At 48.1% G+C, this 19,086-nt stretch overlaps 1 protein-coding gene across 5 annotated transcripts in view; it reads right to left on the bottom strand.

Moving 5' to 3' along the window:
- KIAA0513 (KIAA0513 ortholog) overlaps window positions 1–14,178 on the bottom strand; it is a 485,188-nt gene extending 471,010 nt beyond the window's left edge. For 3 of the 5 annotated variants that reach the window (XR_013221713.1, XM_077288847.1, XM_077288851.1), the window contains exon 1: window positions 14,042–14,178. The gene's annotated coding sequence lies outside the window, so the exon portion shown is untranslated. Of the gene's footprint in view, window positions 1–13,885; window positions 14,010–14,041 lie in introns of those variants that run through there. The other 2 variants (XM_077288848.1, XM_077288852.1) reach the window with 1 other exon arrangement.
- Window positions 14,179–19,086: the final 4,908 nt, after the last annotated feature.

The raw sequence follows: 19,086 nt of genomic DNA, 5'->3' as shown, positions 1-19,086 counted from the left end.
TCCATAGGTGTACATGGTACTGTAAACCTGATGGAAAACTGCTACGAATTTGCAGCGGCCAATCCGCTGCGGATCCGCGGCGGATCCGCGGCCAAATCCGCACTGTGTGCACATGCCCTAACCCTACCCCTAACCCTACCCCTAGTTCTAACCCTAGTTCTAACCCTAACCCTAGTGGAAAAAGAAAAAAATATATTTTCTTTATTTTATTATTGTCCCTACCTATGGGGGTGATAAAGGGGGGGGTTTATTTATTATTTTTTTATTTTGATCGCTGTGATAGAACCTACCACAGCGACCAAAATGTAACGAATCTGCCGGCCGATTCGGCGGGCGCACTGCGCATGCGCCCGCCATTTTGGAAGATGGCGGCGCCCATGGAGAAGACGCACGGACACCGGGAGCCTCGGTAAGTATAAGGGGATGGAGATCGGGGCACGGGGGGGTGGCATAGGAGCACGGGGGGAGCGGACAGGAGGACGGGGGAGCGGAGCACAAGACGGAGGGGAGCAGAGCACAGATCGGTGGCTTGGGGGGGGCGATCGGTGGGGTGGGGGTCACATAAGTGTTTCCAGCCATGGCCGATGATATTGCAGCATCGGCCATGGCTGCATTGTAATATTTCACCAGTTTTTTAGGTGAAATATTACAAATCGCTCTGATTGGCTGTTGAAAGTGAAACTGCCAATCAGAGCGATCGTAGACACGGGGGGATTAAGCCACCCCCCCCCGGGCTGAAGTACCACTCCCCCTGTCCCTGCAGATTGGGTGAAATTGGAGTTAACCCTTTCACCCGCTCTGCAGGGACGCGATCATTCCATGACGCCAAATAGGCGTCACAGGTCGGATTGGCACCGACTTTCATGACGCCTACGTGACGTCAAAGGTCGGGAAGGGGTTAAAGTGCTCACCACACATCTAGATAAGTTCCATAAGGGGTCTAGTTTCCAAAATGGTGTCACTTGTGGGGGGTTTCCACTGTTTAGGCACATCAGGGGCTCTCCAAACGCGACATGGCGTCCAGTCTCAATTCCAGCCAATTCTGCATAGAAAAAGTCAAACGGCGCTCCTTCTCTTCCAAGCTCTGCGGTGCGCCCAAACAGTGGTTTACCCCCACATATGGAGTATCGGCGTATTCAGTAGAAATTGCACAACAAAATTTATGGTTAAATTTCTGTTTTTACACTTGTGAAAATAAAAAAAAAAAAATGGTTCTGAAGTAAAATGTTTGCAAAAAAAAGTTAAAATGTTCATTTTTTCCTTCCACATTGTTTCAGTTCCTGTGAAGCATGTAAAAGGTTAATAAACTTCTTGAATGTGGTTTTGAGCACCTTGAGTGGTGCAATTTTTAGAATGGTGTCACACTTGGTTATTTTCTATCATATAGACCCCTCAAAATGACTTCAAATGAGATGTGGTCCCTAAAAAAAAATGGTGTTGTAAAAAATGAGAAATTGCTGGTCAACTTTTAACCCTTATAACTCCCTAACAAAAAAATTTTTTTTTTCCAAAATTGTGCTGTTGTAAAGTAGACATGTGGGAAATGTTATTTATTAACTATTTTTTGTGACTTCTCTCTGATTTAAGGGAATAAAAATACAAAGTTTGAAAACTGCAAAATTTTAAAAATTTTCGCCATATTTACATTTTTTTCATAAATAATCGCAAGTAATATTGAAGAAATGTTACCACTAACATGAAGTACAATATGTCACGAAAAAACAATCTCAGAATCAGCAGGATCTGTTAAAGCGTTCCAGAGTTATAACCTCATAAAGTGACAGTGGTCAGAAATGTAAAAATTGGCTCGGTCACTAAGGGGTTAATATTAGACAGTTTTTATTATCTCCCCCATTGTGTACTTTTAAAAAGTGGAATTATGATGTGGATTTTATATGTAAAGTTTTTTTTTGCTGCGCAAGTGTAAAGATTTTTTTTGCCGGCACTGTAGATACAGAATAATACTGAGAATTACACCCAATATACAGGAGGAGCGGTACTGTGCAGTGTATATATACAGGACAGGAGGAGTGGTACTGTGCAGTATATATACACAGGAGGAGTTGTACTGTGCAGTGTATATACACAGGACAGGAGGAGTTGTACTGTGCAGTGTATATACACACAGGAGGAGTTGTACTGTGCAGTGTATATACACACAGGAGGAGTTGTACTGTGCAGTGTATATATACAGGACAGGAGGAGTGGTACTGTGCAGTGTATATATACAGGACAGGAGGAGTTGTACTGTGCAGTGTATATACACACAGGAGGAGTTGTACTGTGCAGTGTATATATACAGGACAGGAGGTGCGGTACTGTGCAGTGTATACACACAGGAGGAGTTGTACTGTGCAGTGTATATACACACACAGGAGGAGTTGTACTGTGCAGTGTATATACACACACACACACACACAGGAGGAGTTGTACTGTGCATATATACACAGGAGGAGTTGTACTGTGCAGTGTATATATACAGGACAGGAGGAGTGGTACTGTGCAGTGTATATATACAGGACAGGAGGAGTGGTACTGTGCAGTGTATATACACAGGACAGGAGGAGTGGTACTGTGCAGTGTATATATACAGGACAGGAGGAGTGGTACTGTGCAGTGTATATATACAGGACAGGAGGAGTGGTACTGTGCAGTGTATATATACAGGACAGGAGGAGTGGTACTGTGCAGTGTATATACAGGAGGAGTTGTACTGTGCAGTGTATATATAGGACAGGAGGAGTGGTACTGTGCAGTGTATATATACAGGACAGGAGGAGTGGTACTGTGCAGTGTATACAGTGCCTAAAAGTAGTATTCAACCCCCTGCAGATTTAGCAGGTTTAATAAGATGCAAATAAGTTAGAGCCTTCAAACTTCAAACAAGAGCAGGATTTATTAACAGATGCATAAATCTTACAAACCAAAAAGTTTTTTTGCTCAGTTAAATTTTTATAAATTTTAAACATAAAAGTGTGGGTCAATTATTCAACCCCTAGGTTTAATATTTTGTGGAATAACCTGTGTTTGCAATTACAGCTAATAATCGTCTTTTATAAGACCTGATCAGGCCGGCACAGGTCTCTGGAGTTATCTTGGCCCACTCCTCCATGCAGATCTTCTCCAAGTTATCTAGGTTCTTTGGGTGTCTCATGTGGACTTTAATCTTGAGCTCCTTCCACAAGTTTTCAATTGGGTTAAGGTCAGGAGAATGACTAGGCCACTGCAACACCTTGATTTTTTGCCTCTTGAACCAGGCCTTGGGTTTCTTGGCTGTGTGCTTTGGGTCGTTGTCTTGTTGGAAGATGAAATGACGACCCATCTTAAGATCCTTGATGGAGGAGCGGAGGTTCTTGGCCAAAATCTCCAGGTAGGCCGTGCTATCCATCTTCCCATGGATGTGGACCAGATGGCCAGGCCCCTTGGCTGAGAAACAGCCCCACAGCATGATGCTGCCACCACCATGCTTGACTGTAGGGATGGTATTCTTGGGGTCGTATGCAGTGCCATCCAGTCTCCAAACATCACGTGTGTGGTTGGCACCAAAGATCTCGATCTTGGTCTCATCAGACCAGAGAACCTTGAACCAGTCAGTCTCAGAGTCCTCCAAGTGATCATGAGCAAACTGTAGACGAGCCTTGACATGACGCTTTGAAAGTAAAAGGTACCTTACGGGCTCGTCTGGAACGGAGACCATTGCGGTGGAGTACGTTACTTATGGTATTGACTGAAACCAATGACCCCACTGCCATGAGATCTTCCCGGAGCTCCTTCCTTGTTGTCCTTGGGTTAGCCTTGACTCTTCGGACAAGCCTGGCCTCGGCACGGGAGGAAACTTTCAAAGGCTGTCCAGGCCGTGGAAGGCTAACAGTAGTTCCATAAGCCTTCCACTTCCGGATGATGCTCCCAACAGTGGAGACAGGTAGGCCCAACTCCTTGGAAAGGGTTTTGTACCCCTTGCCAGCCTTGTGACCCTCCACGATCTTGTCTCTGATGGCCTTGGAATGCTCCTGTGTCTTTCCCATGTTGACCATGTTTGAGTGCTGTTCACAAGTTTGGGGAGGGTCTTAAATAGTCAGAAAAGGCTGGAAAAAGAGATAATTAATCCAAACATGTGAAGCTCATTGTTCTTTGTGCCTGAACTACTTCTTAATACTTTAGGGGAACCAAACAGAATTCTGGTGGGTTGAGGGGTTGAATAATAAATGACCCTCTGAAAAGACTTTTCCCAATTTAAAAAAACAAACAAAGAAATAACATTCTTTTTTGCTGCAGTGCATTTCACACTTCCAGGCTGATCTAAAGTCCAAATGTCACAATGCCAAGTTAATTCCAAATGTGCTAAATCTGCAGGGGGTTGAATACGACTTGTAGGCACTGTATATACAGGAGGAGTGGTACTGTGCAGTGTATATATACAGGACAGGAGGAGTGGTATTGTGCAGTGTATATATACAGGAGGAGTTGTACTGCGCAGTGTATATATACACAGGAGTGGTACTGTGCAGTGTATATATACAGGACAGGAGGAGTGGTACTGTGCAGTGTATATATACAGGACAGGAGGAGTGGTACTGTGCAGTGTATATATACAGGACAGGAGGAGTGGTACTGTGCAGTGTATATACACAGGACAGGAGGAGTGGTACTGTGCAGTGTATATACACAGGACAGGAGGAGTGGTACTGTGCAGTGTATATATACAGGACAGGAGGAGTGGTACTGTGCAGTGTATATATACAGGACAGGAGAAGTGGTACTGTGCAGTGTATATATACACAGGACAGGAGGAGTGATAGTGTACAGTGTATATATACAGGACAGGAGGAGTGATAGTGTACAGTGTATATATACAGGAGGAGTGGTACTGTGCAGTGTATATATACAGGAGGAGTGGTACTGTGCAGTGTATATATACAGGAGGAGTGGTACTGTGCAGTGTATATATACAGGACAGGAGGAGTGATAGTGTACAGTGTATATATACAGGACAGGAGGAGTGATAGTGTACAGTGTATATATACAGGAGGAGTGGTACTGTGCAGTGTATATATACAGGAGGAGTGGTACTGTGCAGTGTATATATACAGGAGGAGTGGTACTGTGCAGTGTATATATACACAGGACAGGACAGGACGAGTGGTACTGTGCAGTGTATATATACGGGACAGGAGTGGTACTGTGCAGTGTATATATACGGGACAGGAGGAGTGATACTGTGCAGTGTACAGTCATGGCCAAAAGTATTGACACCCCTGCAATTCTGTCAGATAATACTCAGTTTCTTCCTGAAAATGATTGCAAACACAAATTCTTTGGTATTATCTTCATTTAATTTGTCTTAAATGAAAAAACGCAAAAGAGAATGAAGCAAAAAGCAAAACATTGATCATTTCACACAAAACTCCAAAAATGGGCCAGACAAAAGTATTGGCACCCTCAGCCTAATACTTGGTTGCACAACCTTTAGCCAAAATAACTGCGACCAACCGCTTCCGGTAACCATCAATGAGTTTCTTACAATGCTCTGCTGGAATTTTAGACCATTCTTCTTTGGCAAACTGCTCCAGGTCCCTGATATTTGAAGGGTGCCTTCTCCAAACAGCCATTTTTAGATCTCTCCACAGGTGTTCTATGGGATTCAGGTCTGGACTCATTGCTGGCCACCTTAGAAGTCTCCAGTGCTTTCTCTCAAACCATTTTCTAGTGCTTTTTGAAGTGTGTTTTGGGTCATTGTCCTGCTGGAAGACCCATGACCTCTGAGGGAGACCCAGCTTTCTCACACTGGGCCCTACATTATGCTGCAAAATTTGTTGGTAGTCTTCAGACTTCATAATGCCATGCACACGGTCAAGCAGTCCAGGGCCAGAGGCAGCAAAGCAACCCCAAAACATCAGGGAACCTCCGCCATGTTTGATTGTAGGGACCGTGTTCTTTTCTTTGAATGCCTCTTTTTTTTCTCCTGTAAACTCTATGTTTATGCCTTTGCCCAAAAAGCTCTACTTTTGTCTCATCTGACCAGAGAACATTCTTCCAAAACGTTTTAGGCTTTTTCAGGTAGGTTTTGGCAAACTCCAGCCTGGCTTTTTTATGTCTCGGGGTAAGATGTGGGGTCTTCCTGGGTCTCCTACCATACAGTCCCTTTTCATTCAGACGCCGACGGATAGTACGGGTTGACACTGTTTTGCCCTCGGACTGCAGGGCAGCATGAACTTTTTTGGATGTTAGTCAAGGTTCTTTATCCAACATCCGCACAATCTTGTGTTGAAATCTCTTGTCAATTTTTCTTTTCAGTGCCATGGGCTTTAATCTTCTTGATGACACTGCGCACGGTAGACACAGGAACATTCAGGTCTTTGGAGATGGACTTGTAGCCTTGAGATTGCTCATGCTTCCTCACAATTTGGTTTCTCAAGTCCTCAGACAGTTCTTTGGTCTTCTTTCTTTTCTCCATGCTCAATGTGGTACACAAAAGGACACAGGACAGAGGCTGAGTCAACTTTAATCCATGTCAACTGGCTGCAAGTGTGATCTAGTTATTGCCAACACCTGTTAGGTGCCACAGGTAAGTTACAGGTGCTGTTAATTACACTAATTAGAGAAGCATCACATTATTTTTCGAACAGTGCCAATACTTTTGTCCACCCCCTTTTTAATGTTTGGTGTGGAATTATATCCAATTTGCCTTTAGGACAATTCTTTTTGTGTTTTTTCATTTAAGACAAATTAAACGAAGATAATAATACCAAAGAATTTGTGTTCGCAATCATTTTCAGGAAGAAACTTGAGTATTATCTGACAGAATTGCAGGGGTGTGAATACTTTTGGCCATGACTGTATATACAGGACAGGAGGAGCGGTACTGTGCAGTGTATATATACAGGACAGGAGGAGTGGTACTGTGCAGTGTATATATACAGGACAGGAGGAGCGGTACTGTGCAGTGTATATATACAGGACAGGAGGAGTGGTACTGTGCAGTGTATATATACAGGACAGGAGGAGCGGTACTGTGCAGTGTATATATACAGGACAGGAGGAGTGGTACTGTGCAGTGTATATATACAGGACAGGAGGAGCGGTACTGTGCAGTGTATATATACAGGACAGGAGGAGTGGTACTGTGCAGTGTATATATACAGAACTATACAGATACTGACAATTACACCCAGTATGTAAATATGAAGAGACGCAGAGCAGGTATTTGCACTCTATTGTCCTGCAGTTGTCAGCCGCTGCCCAGGCTGATCACATTGTGCCATGTCCCAGCATACATCACACTATATTAGATGGCAGAAATGAGTCACTGTGGATAAAGCCGCTGTAGCCGGAAATGATGGAGGATAAATTGATGGAAACAGCAGGATGGCAGAGCGCTGTGTACGGCGAGGAGGAAGCGAACAGACGGTGAGATAACAACAGAGGACGCCTGGCGTATACCCAGCGCCTCCTGCCAACACAACGCCTGTAGAGGGAGGCGGGCGTCATAGAAGCGGGTCGGACGAGACATCCGAGCAACCCAACAGTTAATAGAATATCACATACTGGTTTTATGTCTTATACTCCAGTCACATCCAGAGCTGCTGGTTGGAATTTGGAAATTCCCAGGAGCTAACACCCCCTAAATCCTGTGCAATCCTTCTCTGTTTTTACTGTGAACAGTGCATCATCCTCGGAACCCACGAGGGAAGGCACGCCCCAGGCACCCACGAGGGAACTGCGGACAATGCAATTGCACCAGAACTGTGAATGAAGCTCTAGAGTGAAGCAGTTTCGGTTTTATGGCCACGGAGGCTGCGGCGCGCAGGCGGAGCCACGGAGGCTGCGGCGCGCAGGCGGAGCCACGGAGGCTGCGGCGCGCAGGCGGAGCCACGGAGACTGCGGCGCGCAGGCGGAGCCACGGAGGCTGCAGTGCGCAGGCGGAGCAGCTCTGTTCTCTCCATCTCACTTCCTCATTTACAGTTTTTCCGGTTCCGCAACTATCACCCCACTCTGATTTCTGAGAAGACTCCTGCAATCTGTCCTCATTACACAATTATCTGTCACATTTCCTGTAGGACAAGCTCAGCGAGGGTCACCCACCTTCACCAGAGTCCTGAACAGCACAAGTAATTACTTATACAATCAACCAAGAGTCAGGAAAAGTTGAGTACAACCAACATGGTGGCCATTGCTGCCTGCGACAATGCCACCCACTTTCTGTAGGTCCTGAATGGCGGCAGTGCTATCCAGTAATACAGGGAGACCATGGAAAGTCGCCATCAGGACTCTAGGAAAGTTGGACGACAACCAGCGAGTGCAGTCATAGTGGTCATGTCAGTTGTCACAAAACACCTACAGAGGAACTCAAGCCCATGGCCCCCATACCACTGCGTCACTGGGCAGATGAAGGGTCACGCCAACAGCCTGCGTGCGGGCAGTACTGGTGGTCATAGTGGGTGTCACTGCTGTCAGCGTACTCCGCACCAACAGGGTCCATCCAAACCTGCACCTTCTCCAAGGTCTTCTGTACCATGGGCTCAGCAGGCAGAGACAGTGCTGGCAAAGGCAGGGGCAGTGCCATAGTATGGGGAAGGCAGCACTAAAGGAGGTGGCAAGAGCAGTGCCAGGGAAGGCAAAGACCATGTCAAAGGAGAAGGGAAGCACCAGGTGGGCATGGGCACTGCCAGCAAAGGGGTAAATGCAGCACCAGGGAAGACAGGCTGTGCTGGAGGAGAAACAAAGGAAGCACTAAAGGAAAAGGACTAAAGCACTAAAGGCAGCGCCAGGGAAGAGGCGAGGGCAGCGCCAGGGAAGACAGGCTCAGGCAGAACCTGAAGAGATGATGGTGGCACAGGAGTAGATTAGGACAATTCTAGAAAAGATAGGAGCAGCACCAGGAGAAGTGAGAAAAACCTCATAGATAGGTGCAGGCAGTGCACGGAGTAATGCTGCGGCGCTGGAGGAGGAGGGTGGGAGGCCGGTCTGACTGGACCATCAGGTTGAATCCATGTGACAAGCAGCAATTCTCAGACCCTGTAGTGGAGACTGACACATTGTAACAAACCATACACTGGGGCAATTACAAGTCACAGTGGAATTCCGACAGTCCAGAAAACCTTCTTGTCTGGCACAAGGGGAACCAGCAACATCCACTATGCGGCCTCTCGATGTTGTGAAACTACAACTCCCAACATGGACAGAGCCAGGATCCGGGTGTTATACACTGCTGAAAAAATAAAGTGAACTCCCACATCCTAGATATCACTGAATGAAATATCCCAGTTGTAAATCTTTATTCATGACATAGTGGAATGTGTTGAAAACAATAAAAACTAAAAATGATCATCGTAAATCACAACTAATATCCCACAGAGGTCTGGAGTTGGAATGATGCTCAAAATCAAAGTGGAAAATGAAGTTTCAGGCTGATCCAACTTCAGTGGAAATGCTTTAAGACAAGGAAATGATGCTCAGTAGTGTGTGTGGCCTCCATGTGCCTGTATGATCTCCCTATAATGCCTGGACATGCTCCTGATGAGGCGGCGGATGGTCTCCTGAGAGATTTCTTCACAGACCTGGATTAAAGCTTCAGTCAACTCCTGGTCAGTGACGTTTGAGGATGGTGCGAGACATGATGTCCCAGATGTGTTCGATTGGATTCAGGTCTGGTGAACGGGCGGGCCAGACCATAGCTTCAATGCCTTCATCTTGCAGGAACTGCTGATACACTCCAGCCACATGAGGTCTGGCATTATCATGCATTAGCAGGAACCCAGGACCCACTGCACTGCAGTCAGGCTACCTCTGGCGAGCACATGTAGGGCTGTGCAGCCTTCCAAAGAAATACCACCCCATACCATTACTGACCCACTGCCAAACCGCTCATGCAGAAGGATGTTGCAGGCAGCAGATCGCTCTCCACGGCGTCTCTAGACTGTCACCTGCTCAGTGTGACCCTGTTTTCATCTGTGAAGAGCACAGGGTGCCAATGTCAAATCTGCCAAGTTTAGTGTTCTCTGGCAAATGCCAATCGCCTTGCACGGTCGCCTTGTAGACGTCGGCCCTCATACCACCCTCATGGAGTCTGTTTCTGACAGTTTGAGCAGACACACAGATGTTATTATCCTGCTGGAGGTCATTTTGCAGGACTGATACTGCTCCTTCTTGCACAAAAGAGGAGTTGCGATCCTGCTGCTGGGTTGTTGCTCCCCTACGACCCCCTCCACGTCTCCTGGTCCCTGCTCTGGACACTATGCTGACAGACACAGCTACCCTTCTTGCCACAACTAGCATTCCTGCATGAGCTGCACTAACTGAGCAACTTCTGTGGGTTGTAGACACCGCCTCATACTACTGTACCTCTAGGCATGAGAGCAATGATCAAATGCAAAAGTGACTAAAACCACTGCAAAAAAGGATGAGAGTGTAAGGGTCTGTGGTAACCCCCTGCAGAACCGCTCCTTTATGGGGGTTGTCTTGCTAAGTGCTGATCATTTCTACCTGTTGTCTGTCCCATTTGCAGCAGGAGACATTAATTCTCAATCCTTGTGGCTTCATAACTGGACAGGCTGATTACACAGGAGTGTGACTGACTCGGCGTTACATTGTGTTGTTTAAGTGTTCCCTTTATTGTTTTGGGCAGAGTACACAAGGGGCTGCTCACACGTCATGGCATCACCTGCGGCAAGTCGAACGAGTGTTTCTGAGAGATTCCGCGGTTGATGCTCAGATATTCCTGTGCTGCATGCGCCACTGATGGAAAAGCGCCATCATCACCCAGAACCCCAATTTTGCCAGCATATTCCACAGCTCGGCACAAGCGGTGACATTTATCGTCCTCCCCTCCCCCTCTCGCTGGCAGGAGATCCACACGACTGGATAATTTCATCAGAACCCAATTATCCTCCCGTACGTCTGAGGGCGGTGGGAGGTAAAACAGATCACCAGGAGGGAAGCGAAAAACACGAGACACAAAGACGCCACCGGCGCTGCGCAGAAAAACCCAAAATATCAACGTCGGGGGATTACTGAGCCTCGTATCAGTACTTCGCAGCCAAGTCCCCCGGCCAAAGATGCACGGGCCGCCATTACTGTAAAACCCATTTAAATTCTGCAGTTTTCTAACAGAACTTGTGTTTCAAACTCTTCATTTGCTGTTCTTTCTTGTTGGTACCCAGATTCTGCAGTTCTGTCCCAATCTTCCCCGGCCCGTACAGGAGAAAGATCTGCTACACTGACGATCTCTGTGACTGTGTGGACAGGACCAGACCAGGAGTTTCTAGCCACTGAATGCAAAACCTGAATCTATTTACTAATAAGCAGAGATCTTGATACCTAAAGCAAAACCATAAGAGTATAACAGATTGTTACATTCAGGCATGCTGGGAGTAGTAGTTTCACACCAGCTGACAGATTGTGAGCGTTATTCCCTCCTCCACTCAGCGGTGGACAGTAAACTTCTGTCCATCGGATGCAGCATGAAAAGCTCCAGAAAATACTCAGACAATTCGGATTAAAAGACATTAAAATGAGGATTACTATTCTGCATTCTCAAAAGGACATTAGCAGATAAAGCCGCCGCCGATTGGTTGTAATCTCAGCAATCCCCCCATCGGCCTCAACAAACTGTTATCTGGTTTGTAAGAAAAAGGAACACAGCTCTGAACTGGGTCAAGTCTACGGGGGGCATGCCGGCATTGCATTTGGGGGATGCTGGCAGAGCGGAGGTTAATAATGCAGAGTCTAAATATAAAACCAGCCACCAATCTCAAAAACAGTACAAAATGTGAGCTGTCCCTTTAAAAAAAAACAACATCTGACCACTAATAGAGCAGCCGAGCCTTTGGGAGGGCACAGATGGGCGCAAGCAACTACTGCCCCCCCCCCCCATATTAATAACACTATGACCCAAACTGCTGATGAGCGACGCACGGAACACATGATGTGATGTAATGAGAGTCAGTGCTGCCGGAATCAGGATCCAATTTAAAGGGACAGAACACAATTCCTGCCTTTACGTGGCGGCAGCTGCCATCACATGGGCTCCTGTCCCTGCTGGCACTTGCAGATTCTGGAGTAACAATTTGATCCTCTGCTCTGTTACCGCACATCGGATTATTGATTCTGGATCAGGGATACGTGGTAATAACGGACTCCGGCGACCACAAAGCTCGCCGACGGGCGAAAGTTACATTGTATATAGAACGATAAACAATTGTGGGTATCACGGCCCCGGGAGACACAAACAGAGCGCTAGGAGACTGTGGCACACAAACAGTTAACTGGCGCCACCTTGTCTGGAGCGCGACATGTCACCGTGACACAAGGAGCCAGGCAGGGAAGGAAGGGGTTAACTGGCAGCAACATCTCACGATGTAACCAATAAATCCCAGACATCTCAGATGAAACAATGTAACAAACGTTCAGCTCTGATGATGGCAGCAGTAGGATGCCAGTGGCACAACGTTACTGATGTGACAGCGACGAGAAACGGCGCAATACACAAAGTGCAGAGCAAACTCCCACAACACAGACACACAGTGTGTAAAAAAATAAAAATAAAATAATATACACGCACACTGTACACAGAGCAAGCGGGAACAGGCAGTAATATACACACATCAGATATCATATACACCTACAGAAACATCTGTGCTCATATATATAGTGCGTAGATCATATAAACACACTGTATACAGAGCAATACATAAATGTATGACACAAAATATATATATATATATATATATATATATATATATATATATATATATATATACACACACACACACATACATACACGCGGCTATTCTCATTCAGCGCTCACATATCACACACCCATAGTCATAGGATGCACATAGCTATATACTACCCCATAAGGACGCATCATATACTGTACACACTGTATCCATTTCATCACATGTGTATGCATAGACTCCTACGGCTATTATACATGTCCCATCCTGTATCTATACACTGTACCAATATACACCTGCACATATAGTGTGTATATATCCCACACACATGCTGTATGTGCACATGACGCTCTATACACATTGTACCTGCTGTGAAAGCATGTACAAACCTCCTAGTGTCTATACACACACTGCACTAATGGTCCAAATATACACCCTCATAGTGACACATATACCGCCATAGCTATAGATATACACCACTATAGCACCTGTACATATAAATACCGCTAAAGCTATATACCCCCATAGTGACACACATATACCCCCATAGCGACACACACCCCCATAGTGACACACATATACCCCAATAGTTATACTCCCAGTGACACACATGTACACCCAGAGCTATATACCCCCATAGTGACACATATACCCCCATAGCTATAGCCCCCCACAGTGACACACACATACCCCCATAACCATAGCCCCCCATAGTGACACACATATACCCCCATAACCATAGCCCCCCATAGTGACACACATATACCCCCATAACCATAGCCCCCCATAGTGACACACATATACCCCCATAACCATATACCCCATAACCATAGCCCCCCATAGTGACACACATATACCCCCATAACCATAGCCCCCCATAACCATATACCCCCATAACCATAGCCCCCCATAGTGACACACACATACCCCCATAACCATAGCCCCCCATAGTGACACACATATACCCCCATAACCATAGCCCCCCATAGTGACACACATATACCCCCATAACCATAGCCCCCCATAGTGACACACATATACCCCCATAACCATAGCCCCCCCATAGTGACACACATATACCCCCATAACCATATACCCCATAACCATAGCCCCCCATAGTGACACACATATACCCCCATAACCATAGCCCCCCATAGTGACACACATATACCCCCATAACCATAGCCCCCCCCATAGTGAAACACATGTACCTCACAGCTATACGCGCTGCCATATGCGCACCCCGCTCGCACTCTCCTCAGAATGACACACATTATATATACTACCATATGATGTATACACTTTCCGCCGCTCAGTCACAGCAGCCGGTGCTCGGTGGCCCCTCCCCCTGCCCGGGCCCCTCTTACCTCCGCTCCGCGGTCCCTGCTCAGCGCTCCGATCCCACTCACATACTGGCAGCAGCTGGCGGATATCCGCGCATGCGCGCTCTAGGAACTCTGCTCTGCCATCTTACTCCACCCACCGGACCGCGCAGAGGCTGCCGGGAAGCGTAGTCTCAGGGATTGGTCCGCGCGCGGTTCCGCTAATAAATCTAGAGCCATGTACAGACCGCAGAGAGAAGTCACAGAGCGGAATGTGCGAGGAGGAGTGAGGGAGTCTGCTCAGACACGTGTGTGTCTGGGAACAAGGTTGTCAGAGAACAAATCATCAGTCAGCAGCACAAATCATCAAGAGTGAGCTCCGACAACTCGGCTCCCAGTGAGAGAGAACCCGAGCTCCGACAACTGGGCTCCCAGTGAGAGAGAACCCGCGCTCCGACAACTCGGCTCCCAGAGAGAGAACCCGAGCTCCGACAACTCGGCTCCCAGTGAGAGAGAACCCGAGCTCCGACAACTCGGCTCCCAGTGAGAGAGAACCCGAGCTCCGACAACTCGGCTCCCAGTGAGAGAGAACCCGAGCTCCGACAATTCGGCTCCCAGTGAGAGAGAACCCGAGCTCCGACAACTCGGCTCCCAGAGAGAGAACCCGAGCTCCGACAACACGGCTCCCAGTGAGAGAGAACCCGAGCTCCGACAACTCGGCTCCCACAGAGAGAGAGAACCTGAGCTCCGACAACTCGGCTTCCAGTGAGAGAGAACCCGAGCTCCGACAACACGGCTCCCAGTGAGAGAGAACCCGAGCTCCGACAACTCGGCTCCCACAGAGAGAGAGAACCTGAGCTCCGACAACTCGGCTTCCAGTGAGAGAGAACCCGAGCTCCGACAACTCTGCTCCCAGAGAGAGAACCCGAGCTCCGACAACTCGGCTCCCACAGAGAGAGAGAACCTGAGCTCCGACAACTCGGCTCCCAGAGAGAGAACCCAAGCTCCGACAACTCGGCTCCCAGTGAGAGAGAACCCGAGCTCCGACAACTCGGCTCCCAGTGAGAGAGAACCCGAGCTCCGACAACTCGGCTCCCAGTGAGAGAGAACCCGAGCTCCGACAACTCGGCTCCCAGTGAGAGAGAACCCGAGCTCCGACAACTCGGCTCCCAGTGAGAGAGAACCCGAGCTCCGACAACTCGGCTCCCAGTGAGAGAGAACCCGAGCTCCGACAACTCGGCTCCCAGTGAGAGAGAACCCGAGCTCCGACAACTCGGCTCCCAGAGAGAGAACCCGAGCTCCGACAACTCGGCTCCCAGAGAGAGAACCCGAGCTCCGACAACTCGGCTTCCAGTGAGAGAGAACCCGAGCTCCGACAACTCGGCTCCCAGTGAGAGAGAACCCGAGCTCCGACAACTCGGCTCCCAGAGAGAGAACCCGAGCTCCGACAACTTGGCTCCCAGAGAGAAAGAACCCGAGCTCTGACAACTCGGCTCCCAGAGAGAGAGAACCCGAGCTCCGACAACTCGGCTCCCAGAGAGAGAACCCGAGCTCCGACAACTCGGCTCCCACAGAGAGAGAAAACCCGAGCTCCTGCAACTCGGCTCCCAGAGAGAGAGAACTCGAGCTCCGACAACTCGGCTCCCAGAGAGAGAGAACTCGAGCTCCGACAACTCGGCTCCCAGAGAGAGAGAACCCGAGCTCCGACAACTCGGCTCCCAGTGAGAGAGAACCCGAGCTCCGACAACTCGGCTCCTAGAGAGAGAACCCGAGCTCCGACAACTCGGCTCCCACAGAGAAAGAGAACCTGAGCTCCGACAACTCGACTCCCAGAGAGAGAGAACCCGAGCTCAGACAACTCGGCTCCCAGAGAGAGAGAGAACCCGAGCTCCGACAACTCGGCTCCCAGAGAGAGAGAACCCGAGCTCCGACAACTCTGCATTCTCAGTGATGTCACCACTGATCTCTGGTGATGGATAGGAGGCATTCTCAGTGATGTCACCGCTGATCTCTGGTGATGGATAGGAGCAATTCTCAGTGATGTCACCTCTGATCTCTGGTGATGGATAGGAGGCATTCTCAGTGATGTCACCGCTGATCTCTGGTGATGGATAGGAGGCATTCTCAGTGATGTCACCGCTGATCTATAGTGATGGATAGGAGGCATTCTCAGTGATGTCACCGCTGATCTCTGGTGATGGATAGGAGGCATTCTCAGTGATGTCACCTCTGATCTCTAGTGATGGATAAGAGGCATTCTCAGTGATGTCACCGCTGATCTCTGGTGATGGATAGGAGACATTCTCAGTGATGTCACTGCTGGTCTCTGGTGATGGATAGGAGGCATTCTCAGTGATGTCACCTCTGATCTCTGGTGATGGATAGGAGACACTCAGTGATGTCACCGCTGATCTCTGGTGATGGATAGGCATTCTCAGTGAGGTCACCGTTGATTTCTAGTGGACAGGAGGCATTCTCAGTGATGTCACCTTTGATCTCTGGTGATGGATAGGAGGCATTCTCAGTGATGTCACCTCTGATCTCTGGTGATGGATAGGAGACACTCGATGTCACCGCTGATCTCTGGTGATGGATAGGAGACATTCTCAGTGATGTCACCGCTGATCTCTAGTGATGGATAGGAGACATTCTCAGTGATGTCACCGCTGATCTCTAGTGATGGATAGGAGGCATTCTCAGTGATGTCACCTCTGATCTCTGGTGATGGATAGGAGACACTCAGTGATGTCACCGCTGATCTTTGGTGATGGATAGGAGGCATTCTCAGTGAGGTCACCGCTGATCTCTGGTGATGGATAGGAGGCATTCTCAGTGATGTCACCTCTGATCTCTGGTGATGGATAGGAGGCATTCTCAGTGATGTCACCTCTGATCTTTGGTGATGGATAGGAGACATTCTCAGTGATGTCACCTCTGGTGATGGATAGGAGACATTCTCATTGAGGTCACCTCTGATCTCTGGTGATGGATAGGAAGCATTCGTGACCTCTGATCTCTAGTGATGGACAGGAGGCATTCTCAGTGATGTCACTGCTGATCTCTAGTGATAGATAGGAGGCATTCTCAGTGATGTCACCTCTGATCTCTGGTGATGGATAGGAGACACTCAGTAATGTCACCTCTGATCTCTGGTGATGGATAGGAGACATTCTCAGTGATGTCGCCTCTGATCTCTGGTGATGGATAGGAGGCATTCTCAGTGATGTCACCTCTGATCTCTGGTGATGGATAGGAGGCATTCTCAGTGATGTCACCTCTGATCTCTAGTGATGGATAAGAGGCATTCTCAGTGATGTCACCACTGATCTCTGGTGATGGATAAGAGGCATTCTCAGTGATGTCACCTCTGATCTCTAGTGATGGATAGGAGGCATTCTCAGTGGTCACCTCTGGTCTCTGGTGATGGATAGGAGGCATTCTCTGTGATGTCACCTCTGATCTCTGGTGATGGATAGGAGGCATTCTCAGTGATGTCACCGCTGATCTCTAGTGATGGATAAGAGGCATTCTCAGTGATGTCACCTCTGATCTCTGGTGATGGATAGGAGGCATTCTCAGTGATGTCACCTCTGATCTCTGGTGATGGATAGGAGAGGAGACATTCTCGGTGATGTCATCGCTGATCTCTAGTGATGGATAGGAGGCATTCTCAGTGATGTCACCGCTGATCTCTGGTGATGGATAGGAGGCATTCTCAGTGATGTCACCGCTGATCTCTAGTGATGGATAGGAGGTTGTTATGATCCTTAGTGGTTGAGGATCACAAATTACTCAAGCTAAGTAACAAACATAGGACAAGCTCTAGGGAGGTGGCTGGACTGACCGCAAATCTGAACCTATCCAAAAACACTAGAAGTAGCCGGTGAACGTGCCTAAAAATCCTAGACGTCTCGAGCCAGCCTGAGGAACTAACTACCCCTAGAGAGAAAGAAAAGACCTCTCTTGCCTCCAGAGAAATAATCCCCAAAGATATAGAAGCCCCCAACAGATAATAACGGTGAGATAAGAGGACGGCACATACACAGGGGTGAAAGCAGATTCAGCAAATGAGGCCCACTAATACTAGATAGCAGAAAATAGAAAAGGGAATCTATGCGGTCAGTAAAAAACCCTTACAAAATATCCACTCTGAGATTTCAAGAACCCCCACACCAACTAACGGTGTGGGGGGAAAAACTCAGTCCCCTAGAGCAACCAGCAAGCGAGGAAATCACATTTTAGCGAGCTGGACTAAAAACATAATGAACACTGATAATCAAAAAATGATCAAACAAAAACTTAGCTTGTCTTGGAGAGACTGGGAGCAAGGTAGACACAAGGAATCTGAAGAGCACTGAATACATTGATAGCAGGCAAGGAACTGAGTCTCCAGGTGAGCTAAATAGGAAACCAACCAAGGATAACGAACCAGCTGATGCAGCCAACCTGCAGAAAGACAACACTACACAGTACCGCTTGTGACCACTAGAGGGAGCCCAAAAATAGAATTCACAACAGTACCCCCCCCTTGAGGAGGGGTCACCGAACCCTCATCAAGACCCCCAGGGCGATCAGGATGAGCCGCGTGGAAGGCACGAACCAAATCGGCCGCATGAACATCAGAGGCGACAACCCAGGAATTATCCTCCTGACCATAGCCCTTCCACTTAACCAAATACTGAAGCCTCCGTCTAGAGATACTAGAATCCAAAATCTTCACCACGTACTCCAATTCGCCCTCGACCAGCACCGGAGCAGGAGGCTCAACAGAAGGAACCACAGGTACCACATACCTCCGCAACAAAGACCTATGGAACACATTATGAATGGCAAACGATGCTGGGAGATCCAAACGAAAAGACACCGGGTTAAGGATTTCCAAAATCTTATAAGGACCGATGAAGCGAGGCTTGAATTTAGGAGAGGAGACCTTCATAGGAACATACCGAGAAGACAGCCACACCAAATCCCCAACACGAAGTCGGGGACCCACACCGCGGCGGCGGTTGGCAAAGCGCTGAGCCTTCTCCTGTGACAACCTCAAATTGTCCACCACATGGTTCCAAATCTGCTGCAACCTATCCACCACA

This window comes from Ranitomeya variabilis, chromosome 2, assembly GCF_051348905.1.
Source record: "Ranitomeya variabilis isolate aRanVar5 chromosome 2, aRanVar5.hap1, whole genome shotgun sequence".
Lineage (NCBI taxonomy): Eukaryota > Metazoa > Chordata > Amphibia > Anura > Dendrobatidae > Ranitomeya > Ranitomeya variabilis.
The sequence above is the reverse complement of the archived record's forward strand: the minus strand, read 5'-3'. Positions and strand labels throughout refer to the sequence as shown.